Source organism: Salmo trutta, chromosome 2 (assembly GCF_901001165.1).
Source record: "Salmo trutta chromosome 2, fSalTru1.1, whole genome shotgun sequence".
NCBI lineage: Eukaryota > Metazoa > Chordata > Actinopteri > Salmoniformes > Salmonidae > Salmo > Salmo trutta.
The window spans coordinates 50,968,876-50,982,009 of NC_042958.1; positions in this window are offsets into that span (position 1 = coordinate 50,968,876).

The following is a 13,134-nucleotide window of genomic DNA, read 5'->3' on the forward strand; positions in this document are numbered from 1 at the left end:
TCTGTCTGTTGATGCCCTTCTTTGAATTGGCTAAACATTACACGCAACTATTGTCAATGTACTCTCCTCACATAACCTAACTTTATGCATTCTCCGTAATGCCTCTGAAAATCGGACAGCGTGGTTAGATTTAGGAGATATATCTTTCAAATGGAGGAAAATAGTTGATTATTTGATTTTTTGAAATGATTACTCTTGCAGTTTTGAATTCCCCGCCATGGTCACATGACAATGAATCCCAATACCGGGATAAGATCGGGATAAGATCCTCAACAGGTTAATGGGCATTTAGCATCACAAATTTAGGCATGCTCAAAAATACTGCAGAAATGCATAATTGACTGGCCTGATGAACTCGGGATGGCCGGGCAGTGACTGTGGTTCCTCTCTGTCGCTCATTGTGTTGATTTCATCATGTCAACTTTGGTGATATTTTCTGCTGTTGAATCATATTGCAAACGCACGTTACGTTTGCAATATAGCGCGTTACGTTTGCAATATGATTTAATGGGCATTTAGCATCACAAATTTAGGCATGCTCAAAAATACTGCAGAAATGCATAATTGACTGGCCCGATGAACTCGGGATGGCCGGGCAGTGACTGTGGTTCCTCTCCATTGCTCGTCACACAGCAGTCAGCGTCCATCAGTCAATTAGATGTCATTCTGACACCAAACTGATAGCATCTGACACAAAATCCACTTTTTCCAACTCGTATAGAAGCCAACTATCACATATGTCAGAGAAGGCCCATAATTCACAGTGCTTTCAATTTTAACCATAAAAAAACATAAAACACATAGTTACGTTATAGCTGCGGGTCCAGCTCTGACATTATGTGTAGGCCTATGTGAGGCGACCCCGAATCCCAAGTTTCGGCTTGATAGGTCATTCGGTGCCCGAGCAATGGCCTTAATTGGTGCTGAAAATCCACTTTTTCAGGGCGTTACTACGGGGTCCCTGAATGAGCTATCGGACAGAGACATTGGGGTCCGTCTCTATGGGCCGAGGCGGTTTCAATGCACCTAGTCTTGCGACTCTGGGACATTTCTACATGTCGCCATGTCCGTGATATTCAAAATGAATTGAAAATATTGCAAATGTACGAGGCGGTTTCTCGGTCAGAGAACCTTCTAGAGCCCCATAAATCACCGTGCACTATCGACTTGAGCTCTAGAACAGGTTTCTAAAATTTCAGAGCTCTAGGTCTGACGGTTCTTGAATCGTTTGAACGAAAGTAACTATTGAAGGCGGTATAAGACTCTAAGCCCCACACTATGTCCCTATGGCCAAATTGTGTGTGTGTGTTTTTGTTTTTTTTGCAAAAAGAATAGACACACGTTGTCTTTGGGGTAGGCATATACAGAATCCTCAATACGAAGTCTCTACCTAAAGAATTGGCTGGATGACATAGGGTTGAGTTGCGTGATTTTCACTATATGCAGGTTGACCATATGACAATAGCTCTTTGCTGTTTTTAACAACTTCCGGTTGTCACAAGAAGCTCTTACTCAACACACGTTGTCTTTGGGTTAGACATAAACAGAATCCTGAATATGAAGTCTCTACCTTAAGAATTGACTGAATAACAGATGGTTGAGTTGTGTGATTTTCACTATCTGCAGGTTGCTTATATGACAATAGCTCTAGGGTGATTTTAACATTTTCCGGTTGCTCCAGGAACCTTAGAATCGACACAGGTAGACCTCACAGTAGCCTGATGGATTGTTATAGAAGACAGGTTCATAAGACATTCATAACCCACATAGACTTCAGGTTGAATTTAGGAGAATTGTCAATGTATTCCTATGGGGAGAGAAGTCATTGCACACAGTTTGATCTAAACACCTTCTTTTCACTGTGAAGGGTTAATGCCACAGGGTCAAGGTTAGGCTTGCACAGATCGGGAGGACCTCAGGAACGCTCCTGAGGTTGAATTGTGCTTCTAACCCTAATGGTTCTCTCACTGTCACCCATAAGCACTTGACATATTGGTGCAGGCCTCATTTTGGGCCTAGTTTTCTCACGGTCGCTGCGCTCATACCGAGCAAGCTACGGTCAAGGGGGGCGTCTCATTGAACTCGTCTCAGCCTAGAGATAATGGTAATGCCATTGCAGGCTCTTTGTGTCTTTAAACACCGCACTGTGTCACTCCGTCCTCTCTGTGTGTGTGTTTGAGAGAGCTTTTCTTTGACATCTGATGGGATAAATGACTGATTTACAGTTCATGAGGGTTGCCTAGTCACACATATGAAGTTGTGGAAAGATCTGACCTTTTTAACCCTTCAAAACAGCCCCTATGACACCATTATAAGGCATTTCTGGTTGACACAGGAATCTGAACGTTAGGCTCTTATAGAATATTGAGTTTTAAGTGTTTCTGTTAAGAACTGACTTATTTACAGAGGGTTGAACAAGTGTGTGTTGTTTCAGAAAATCACAGAAAATCACAGAAATCTCGCAGAGCTCCGAAACCTGCCTTAACGGACTCATCTGAACACGCTGCAACTGAATATGTAACTTTTTTGAAAAAAAAACCTCTTGTTGTTGAATATCACCAATGTGTCATTGTACAATTTCTCTGAAATGAACATTGGTAAATGAATGGTTCCTTTTCTCCTGACACCGTAGGCTCATGTAGTTTGATGTGAAGCGGTCAAATCAGCACTCTATTTTCCTGTTTGACTTTCAATCCCAGAAAAATAGCCTTAACTCGAAAAGCGTCGAGGCCTCGACTCCATCCTGTTCGGGGCCAACTGCCCATTATGCCAAACCCACGCAGACCGAGTTTCGTCTTCGAATTATCTTCCGTTTAGGAGAAAAAGCCGTGTCGCGATTGGTGATATATGTTACATTTGCAATATGATTCCATACGCCCTCTCGTGGAATAATCCGGGACTGCAAGGAAATGACCGGAAACGGAAGGTCCGAGAGACTCCGTTCGATGACTTCCTGGAAGATCCGGCCCCTGTGAGCGGCCCGACGCCGTCCGCGGATTTATCGGACGTGGTCGGACGTCTAGTAAGGGAGTGTACATTTGCAACATGGACTTTCTCACTAACCATACGGATGGCGCACGTGACGTCCCTTCATGTATGCAAAAGGACAATATGTGACCCGATTCAGGACACTAGGCTTATGTCGCAAGTCACAACTTCACAGGAGAGCTGTTTGAACATAAAAACATTTTTTTTATCAAAATGCGTTTTTTGGCAGAAATGACTTCTCGAACATGTGAACCTTCATGTGCCTTATCAAAATGGTATGCCATCTGTAAATACGAATAACATTGTCAAATTACGAGCCTAGATGGTTTAGCCACAGAAAAAGTGAGCAATCTTCCAGCTAGCCTTGATTGGCTGTGATAATGAGTGGGCTGGACATGTCGAGAGATGATTTAGGATCGGTCTGCCATTTAGCACGTGTCTATCTATTGTAGCTGTCAGTATGTCTAGGTTATCGTGTCAAACACAGCTTTTTTAATGTATCGCATAGTAAAACTGCATAAACCAAATGTCAAGTTAAAGTGTACTGTTAGCTAGCTGGCTGGCTCACTAGCTAATGTTATGTGTATGCTCTCCAGTTTCTGGAGGACTGAGTTTTGAAATCAGTGGAATTCGAGTATGATCACTAAGGAGATGGAGAAAAACATCAGTCTGGATTATATCGTCAAACTAAGGGCAACCATGCATGGCATCAGACAGGAGACACGTCCAACCATTATGAATACTGGTAAGATAGTCTAGCTACCTACATTTTCAGATATTACACGTTTCTAATTTTGACAGAAAGTGGTTTAACCTCTCTGGGGTATGTGGGACGATTTCGTCCCACCTACGTAACAGCTACTGAAATTCCAGTGGCGCGATTTTTGAATCGTTAGAAATACTATTACTTCAATTTCTCAAACATATGACTATTTTACAGCTATTTAAAGACAAGAATCTCGTTAATCTAACCCCACTGTCCGATTTCAAAAAGGCTTTACAACGAAAGCAAAACATTAGATTATGTCAGCAGAGTACCCAGCCAGAAATAATCAGACACCCATTTTTCAAGCTAACATATAATGTCACAAAAACCCAGAAGACAGCTAAATGCAGCACTAACCTTTGATGATCTTCGTCAGATGACACACCTAGGACATTATGTTATACAATACATGCATGCATATTTATATCAAAAACCAGCTTTTTACATTAGCATGTGACGTTTAGAACTAGCATACCGCCCGCAAACTTCCGGCGAATTTACTAACAATTTACTAAATTACTCACGATAAACGTTCACAAAAAGCATAACAATTATTTTAAGAATTATAGATACAGAACTCCTCTATGCACTCGATATGTCCGATTTTAAAATAGCTTTTTGTTGAAAGCACATTTTGCAATATTCTAAGGAGATAGCTAGGCATCACAGGTCTAGCTATTTAGACACCCAGCAAGTTTAGCCTTCACCAAACTCCGATTTACTATTAGAAAAGTTTGATTACCTTTGGTGTTCTTCATCAGAATGTACTCCCAGGACTTCTACTTCAATAACAAATGTTGGTTTGGTCCAAAATAATCCATAGTTATGTTCCAACAGCGGCGTTTTGTTCGTGCGTTCAAGACATTATCCGAATGGTAAATAAGGGTCACGTGCACGGCGCATTTCGTGACAAAAAAATTCTAAATATTTCATTACCGTACTTCGAAGCATGTCAACCGCTGTTTAAAATGAATTTTTATGCCATTTTTCTCGTAAAAAAAGCGATAATATTCCGACCGGGAATCTGCAATTAGGTAAACAGACAAAAGAAAATAAAGCATGGGGTCGACTCGGGCACGCGCCTAAGCCTATTGTCCTCTGATCGGCCACTTGGCAAAGGCGAGAATGTGTTTCAGCCAGAGGCTGCCTCGATATCGTTCAGGTTTTTCCCGGGCTCTGAGAGCCTATGGGAGCCGTAGGAAGTGTCACGTTATAGCAAAGATCCTCAGTCTTCAATAAACAGAGCCAAGATGAAACACAACTTGTCAGACAGGCCACTTCCTGCATGGAATCTTCTCAGGTTTTGGCCTGCCAATTGAGTTCTGTTATACTCACAGACACCATTCAAACAGTTTTAGAAACTTTAGGGTGTTTTCTATCCAAAGCCAATAATTATATGCATATTCTAGTTACTGGGCAGGAGTAGTAACCAGATTATATCGGGTACATTTTTTATCCGGCCGTGTCAATACTGCCCCCTAGCCCTAACAGGTTATTAAGATTACGATTTTTGTATTTTGAATTTTGTGCTCTGCAATTTCACCGGATGTTGTCGTAGTGGCACGCTAGCGGGACACCGATCCCAAAAAGGTTGTCAAGTTCATGATGGTAAATGCCCATCGTAAGACAAGGGCAAATGGACAGCTGTGCACCTGGTAATCTGAACGGGTTACCAGGATATATTTTTTTAAATGGTTTGTAATGCCTTTAGGGGGTACAAGGGGTCCATTGTCAAGTAGGGAGAACCCCCCCACCCGTGCCCATCCTATAGGGTCGCCCCTGGTCATTTTGGAAATTTTTCAAAATATCTTTAAAAAAACGACAGTCCCACTTCTCTCTCATTGCACCAACGAGCGATGAAGAGGAACAACTATCACTGCTCGACCTTCCCGAGTTCAACAGGCCAGTCAATTTGGCATTTCTGCAGTATATTAGAGCATGTCAAATTTGTGATGGTAAATGCCCATTGTAAGACATTGCAAACAGACAGCCGTGCACCTGGTAATCTGAATGGGTTACAAGGAGCACATTTTTTAAATGGTTTGTAACGCCTTTAGGGGGTGCAAGGGGTCCATTGCCGGGTAGGGAGCACCCCCCACCCATGCCCATCCAATAGGGGTGGTTTTGGACATTTTTCAAAAATCTTTTAAAAATCGACTGAGTCCCACTTCTACATTTACATTTACATTTAAGTCATTTAGCACACGCTCTTATCCAGAGCGACTTACAAATTGGTGCATTCACCTTATGATATCCAGTGGAACAACCACTTTACAATAGTGCATCTAAATCTTTTAGGGGGGGGTTAGAAGGATTACTTTATCCTATCCTAGGTATTCCTTAAAGAGGTGGGGTTTCAGGAGTCTCTCTCTCATTGTTCCAAATTCTTACTTCCTATGACTTCCTATGATCAAACATAACAAATAGACCTTCTAGGTTGATTCAGGGTTTAACATAATGATATATATCATTTGGTCAGTATAAATGCCATTTTGACATTTCTTATGCCATTTGGACATGGTTCACTGACTTTTGGGTTCGGAAGCTGACTTCCTATGATCATATATTGCAAATGGACTTAGCATCCGGATTTGGTACTTTCAACATTTATGTATGGCATTTGGACATGTCTTATGCCATTTGCACATGGTTCGCTGACTTTTGGATTCGGAAGTCGACTTCCCATGATCATATATTGCAAATGGACAAAACATAGGCCTTATGGACAAACTCAATAAAATAAGACAAATGTATGTTCATACGGTTATTACATATGTATAATTGACAAAAAATCTAAAAGAACATCTAAAACAGTCCAAAAAGCACTTTTGTAGAGGTTTTACAATTTTGTAAATACTTTGAAATTTTGGACTTTGTGACCATTTGACATATGAAAATCTAAGGTGCAGCGTGCTCGTCATCTTTGGGATTTTTGGGGTATGACACTTGGCATTTGCCATGCTCCACTTGCCGTATGGTTTGGATGAACTGCCGTCCATTTGAGTAGTATTTGCGATTGTGTATATTTTTTTATATTTGTTTTATTTAACCCTTTCACACGTACCATCACACGGGGTGTGATTGTTCTACAGTGGTCCCTGAAGTGTACGATCACACCCCGTGTGATTAGAACACTAATTTAGAACGCTCATTTAGAACGGCCAGTTTCGAATGACGCAACAATCAACATTTGAGCTGGCCACACTTTTTTCAGAAACTATTTACACAAACAGTCCTTACGTAAACTATACCATTAATTAGCTAATAGCAATTACTATGTACAATTAATCACGGTTGAGCTCACCGTTGATCAAAATAATTGAGTAATGCACTTTCTACAAATTGAAAGTAATCCGACAATTAGTTTCAGCGCGCAGCTGGCCACACTTTTTTTCAGAAACTATTTACACAAACACAGTCCTTACAAAGTTATGTCCAGAATGTCAGCAGTTTATTTTTGGATGCAATGTTCAGATATTCACAGAAGTATCTATAGCATAACACAATCATCCTAACCGGAAAAATGTAGGCTACATTTGTCCTAGCGCTGAGGAAAGATTGACGCAACACAAGCGGTCATATTTTCTAACTCTCGGCTGACATAAACTACACTATGAATTAGCTAATAGCAATTACTATGTACAATTAATCACATCACGGGTGAGCTCACCGTTGATCAAAATAATTGAGTAAAACACTTTCTAGAAATCGAAAGTAATCCGACGATTAGTTTCAGCGCGCAGCCATGCTTTTTTACCTCACAGACACCGAAGAAAATAAGAGAAGACAAGATGAGTTGTTGAAGGGGTGTGGTCTACCATCATTCACATCCCACATTCACTTCCTGAAGTTCTCAAAAAATGAGTGAACCCTTACTCACCTCATTTTGTTATAGCATCTTTGGTCCGACAGACGATCAAGTGAAACCCAGAATGCATTGTATGTCAACAAACATGGCTCCATACACATAGCTGGAATTAGCTTAGCTCATCATAATCAGTACAACCTTCAAAACATTATTTTACACACATACTATGCGCCCTTTACAATTTATGCAAAAATCGGAACGCATGATTTATCACGGGTAATTGAAAAACGTAAATAAAATAGTAAATATATCAATAATACCACACAAAACATTTTCTAATAGTGATGTATTGATACAAATTGCGCGTTTAGGCAGTCAATCACGGTAACCTCTCACTCCCACTCTGAGCATTCAGTGTTGTTGTTTATGTAACAATCACATCTTGGAATGGAGAGAACGTTCGAACATCACGTGCATAAAAAAACTCACGCTGATGCGACCGTTAGAGATATTTGGAACTCACGCGTGAAAGGGTTAACCAGGTAGGCTAGTTGAGAACAAGTTCTCATTTACCACTGCGACCTGGCCAAGATAAAGCAAAGCAGTTCGACACATACAACAACACAGAGTTACACATGGAACAAACATACATACAGTCAATAATACAGTAGAAAAAGTCTATATACAGTGTGTGCAAATGAGGTAAGATAAGGGAGGTAAGGCAATAAATAGGCCATGGTGGCGAAGTAATTACAATATAGCAATTAAACACTGGAATGGTAGATGTCCAGAAGATAAATGTGCAAGTAGAGATACTGGGGTGCAAAGGAGCAAGATAAATAAATAAATAAATACAGTATGGGGATGAGGTAGTTGAAAGTGCTATTTACAGATGGGCTATTTACAGGTGCAGTGATCTGTGAGCTGCTCTGACAGCTGGTGCTTAAAGCTAGTGAGGGAGATAAGTGTCTCCAGCTTCAGTGATTTTCTGCAGTTCGTTACAGACATTGGCATCAGAGAACTGGAAGGAAATGCGGTCAAAGGAGGAATTGGCTTTGGTGGTGACCAGTGAGATATACCTGCTGGAACTCGTGCTATGGGTGGGTGCTTCTATGGTGACCAGTGAGCTGAGATAAGGCGGGGCTTTACCAAGCAAAGACTTGTAGATGACCTGGAGCCAATGGGTTTGGCGATGGATATGAAGCGAGGGCCAGCCAACGAGAGTGTACAGGTTGCAGTGGTGGGTAATATATGGGGCTTTGGTGACAAAACGGATGGCACTGTGATAGACTGCATCCAATTTGTTGAGTAGAGTGTTGGAGGCTATTTTGTAAATGACATCGCCGAAGTTGAGGATTGGTAGGATGGTCAGTTTTTTGAGGGTATGTTTGGCAGCATGAGTGAAGGATGGTTTGTTGCGAAATAGGAAGCCGATTCTAGATTTAATTTTGGATTGGAGATGTTTAATGTGAGTCCGGAAGGAGAGTTTACAGTCTAACCAGACACCTAGGTATTTGTAGTTGTCCACATATTGTAGTTGTCCACAAGTCAGAACCATCCAGAGTAGTGATGCTGGATGGGCGGGCAGGTGCGGGCAGCGATCGGTTGAAGAGCATGCATTTAGTTTTACCTGCATTTAAGAGCAGTTGGAGGCCACGGAAGGAGAGTTGTATGGCATTGAAGCTCGTCTGGATGTTAGTTAACACAGTGTCCAAAGAAGGGCCAGAAGTATACAGAATGGTGTCGTCTGCGTAGAGGTGGACCAGAGAATCACCAGCAGCAAGAGCGACATCATTGATGTATATAGAGAAGACAGTCGGCCCGAGAATTGAACCCTGTGTCACCCCCATGGAGACTGCCAGAGGTCCGGACAACAGGCCCTCCGATTTGGCACACTGAACTCTATCAGAGAAGTAGTTGGTGAACCAGTGGAGGCAACATTTGAGAAACCAAGGCTATTGAATCTGCCGATAAGAATGTGGTGATTGACAGAGTCGAAAGCCTTGGCCAGGTCGATGAATACGGCTGCAAAGTATTGTCTCTTATCGATGGCGGTTATGATATCGTATAGGACCTTGACCATGACTGAGGTGCACCCATGACCAGCTCTGAAACCAGATTGCATAGCGGAGAAGGTATGGTGGGATGCGAAATCGTCAGTAATCTGTTTGTTAACTTGGCTTTCGAAGACCTTAGAAAGGCAGGGTAGGATAGATTTAGGTCTGTAGCAGTTTGGGTCGAGAGTGTCTCCCCATTTGAATGGTTCGCTCAATGGCAATAAGTTGCCATTCATTTTTATCCATTTCATGGGGGTCTTTCCTTACCTGGCTAACTATCTAGCTAAATTTATTAACAAAAGACTCTCGTCTTAGTGTGCCAGACCACAAAATAACTGATTCATTTTTGAATGCTCAACACCCATTGAATATGTCTGGTGTCAGTAAACGTCGGCAACAAAGAGTAATTAAATTGCTGCCAGCAGCACTCTTACAGTCAACAACGCTCTGGATAACATGAAAACTGCCTTACCAACTCTGCTAGGGGGAGTAAAATGGTCAGATTGGGATGTTCTCTCATTATGTGTCTGGAAGTAGCTTGCCAATGTTATCCAGTTAGCCTGGGTGCTTGACTGTCGTTGTGAGGTCAGAGCTTTCGAACAACCCTACTTATTGGCCAAACCGTCCAGTGTGCGATCTGAATGCGAAACACTCTGAATTTATGAACGGACAATCTGACAGCACAGTTGCAGTCACTAATGCTCTGGATAACATAACAGCCTATTCAGCTCTGCTAATGTGAGTACTGTTCATTGAGCTGTTCTCTCTCTCTTAGATGTCTGGAAGTAGCTGGCAAGTTAAAACAGAACGCATAGATCAACCCTTAAAGAGATGGGTGGGGCTAAGGCTTAAGAGGGTTTGAACAATGCTCAATGGGTGTAGACAAAGAAGGACTCTCCAATAGTAGAACCAAAACATTGAAAGACAGTTTTCTCAAAAGTGAGTTTGCAAGTTGATCAACTTTCAAAGCAGAATTACTTCCCATTGTTTCCTCAAATGCAGTGTATGATATGCCATTTTGTAGCTCTGAGTCTATACTTTTATCCAAGGTAAAAAACAGAAATTCAAATGTTGGTACGTAAGACCGGATCCAGGTGGTGAGTCACATATAGGAATAAGATGGATTCATATTACACAGGCTCCGACACACGCCGCAAGAGCTACAGTCCATTACGTATTACGAAGGAAAACCCAACTTTGATCTGCCAAACAATGCCTCTCTTCCAGACAAACACAGAGTATTTTATGCACACTTTGTAAACAACAACAACAGCATCATCAACATCATCATCATCATCATGCCGGGTGTGAGGGCCGTCAACGACCCAGAGGATTGAATGATGTCGCTCTCCGAGGCCAACAAAGACAAGGGTCTCGTGTAGCTCAGTTGGTAGAGCATGTTGTTTGCAATGCCAATGGTTGTGGATTTGATTCCCACAGGGGACCAGTACGAAAAAAAAAAATGTATGCATTCACTACTGTAAGTTGCTCTGGATAAGAGCATCTGCTAAATGACTAAGATGTAAATGTGGACTGCGGGCCCTGATGTTATTCCAAGGTAGAACAGCTGGCAGACACATTCCCAGTCTGTAATTTTAAAATGTGTAATGTTTTAAAATGACCACCATTATTCCTGTCCCCAAGAAATCTAAGGCTTCATGGAGCAAAGACTACTGCCCTGTAGCACTCACTTCTGTTATCATGAAGTGCTTTGAGAGGCTGGTTATGGCATACATTAACTCCACCTTCCCAGCCACCCTAGACCCAATCCAATTTGTATACTACCCAAACAGAGCCATAGATGAAGCAATCTCACTTGCTCTCCACACTGCCCTTACACACCTAGATAAGAGGAATACCTATGTGAGAATTCTGTTCATTGACTACAGCTCAGCGTTCAACAACATTGTCCCTTCCAAGCTCTTCACCAAGTTTAGGACTCTGGGTCTGAACACCTCCCTCTTCAACTGGATCCCGAACTTCCTGACAACCTTACCCACTCACAGGGCCCTACACACTCACAGGGTCCTACACACTCACAGGGCTCTACACACTCACAGGGCCCTACACACTCACAGGGCTCTACACACTCACAGGGCCTTACACACTCACAGGGCCTTACACACTCACAGGGCCTTACACACTCACAGGGCCTTACACTCTCACAGGGCCCTACACACTCACAGGGCCTTACACACTCACAGGGCCTTACAAGGGCATTGAACTATTTGATATTGATTTATACACTTTGTTCTGTTGGAATTTTGAATTCCCAAATCAAAGCTTTTGATTACACACTCACTCCATCATCTGCTCATTCACACGTAACATGTACATACATTTATACTGACTACACACACGCACACCCACTCACCAGTGAGTTTTTATTGTTAGTGGATATTGGCCTAATTCAGCCCTGCATGCATTGTTTGTAGTTTTCCTCTGGACATGTACGAGAATCTTACAGAACTCTGTATGCAAGGTTTCAATTGCGTGTTTGTCCCATTGGGTGAAATCTTGTTTTGCAAGTGGACCCCATACCTCGCTGCCATAAAGTGCAATTGGTTTAATGACACATTCAATTTGTTTTAGCCAAAATGTAATAGGTATTTCAATTTGACTTAGTTTTTTAATGGCATAGAATGCCCTGCCTGCTTTCTCTCTCAGTTCATTCGCTGCCTCATTAAGGTGTTGAGTTTGTTTAACCTAAGTAATTGTAGTGTGTGCTGTACTCTATATATTTTGTCCCAATGGACCACTTTGATCTATTTCCTTTAGATCTGAATCTTCTCTGGAAAATCATTATTTGTCTTTTTGAGGTTTACTGCCAGGGCCCAGGTCTGACAGTACTGCTCCAGCGGGTCCAGGCTCTGCTGTAGGCCATGTGCTGTGGGTGACAGCAGGCACAGGTCATCTACGAAGAGCAGTTATTTAACTTCTGAATTGTGGAGACTAACACCAGGGGCTGAGGATTTTTCTAGAATAGTGGCCAATTCATTAATGTAAATATTGAATAGTGTAGGGCTTAGATTGCAACCCTGGCGAAGGCCCAACCCCTGGTTAAAGAATTCTGTTATTTTCTTACCATGTTTGATGCTGCACATATTGTCAGCGTGATTTAATTATGTAATATGTTTTACCCCCTACAGCACCTTCAATACCTTAGTAGAACAGTCTTGTATGCCAAATAGAATCAAATGCTTTTTGGAAGTTGATAAAGCATGCATACTGTAACGGCTGTCGTAGAGAGGGGACCAAAGCGCAGCGTGTTGATTGCTCATGGTGAATATTCATTTTAACTCAAAACACTAAAGAAAAAATAACAAAGAGAAAACGAAAGCGCACAGTTCTGTCAGGCACATAAACTAAACAGAAGACAACTGCCCACAAACACAGGTGGAAAAAACCCTACTTAAGTATGATCTCCAATTAGAGAGAAGAGGACCAGCTGCCTCTAATTGGAGGTCATCCCAAAAAAAAACAAGATAGAAAATAGAAAACTAGAACCTAAACAT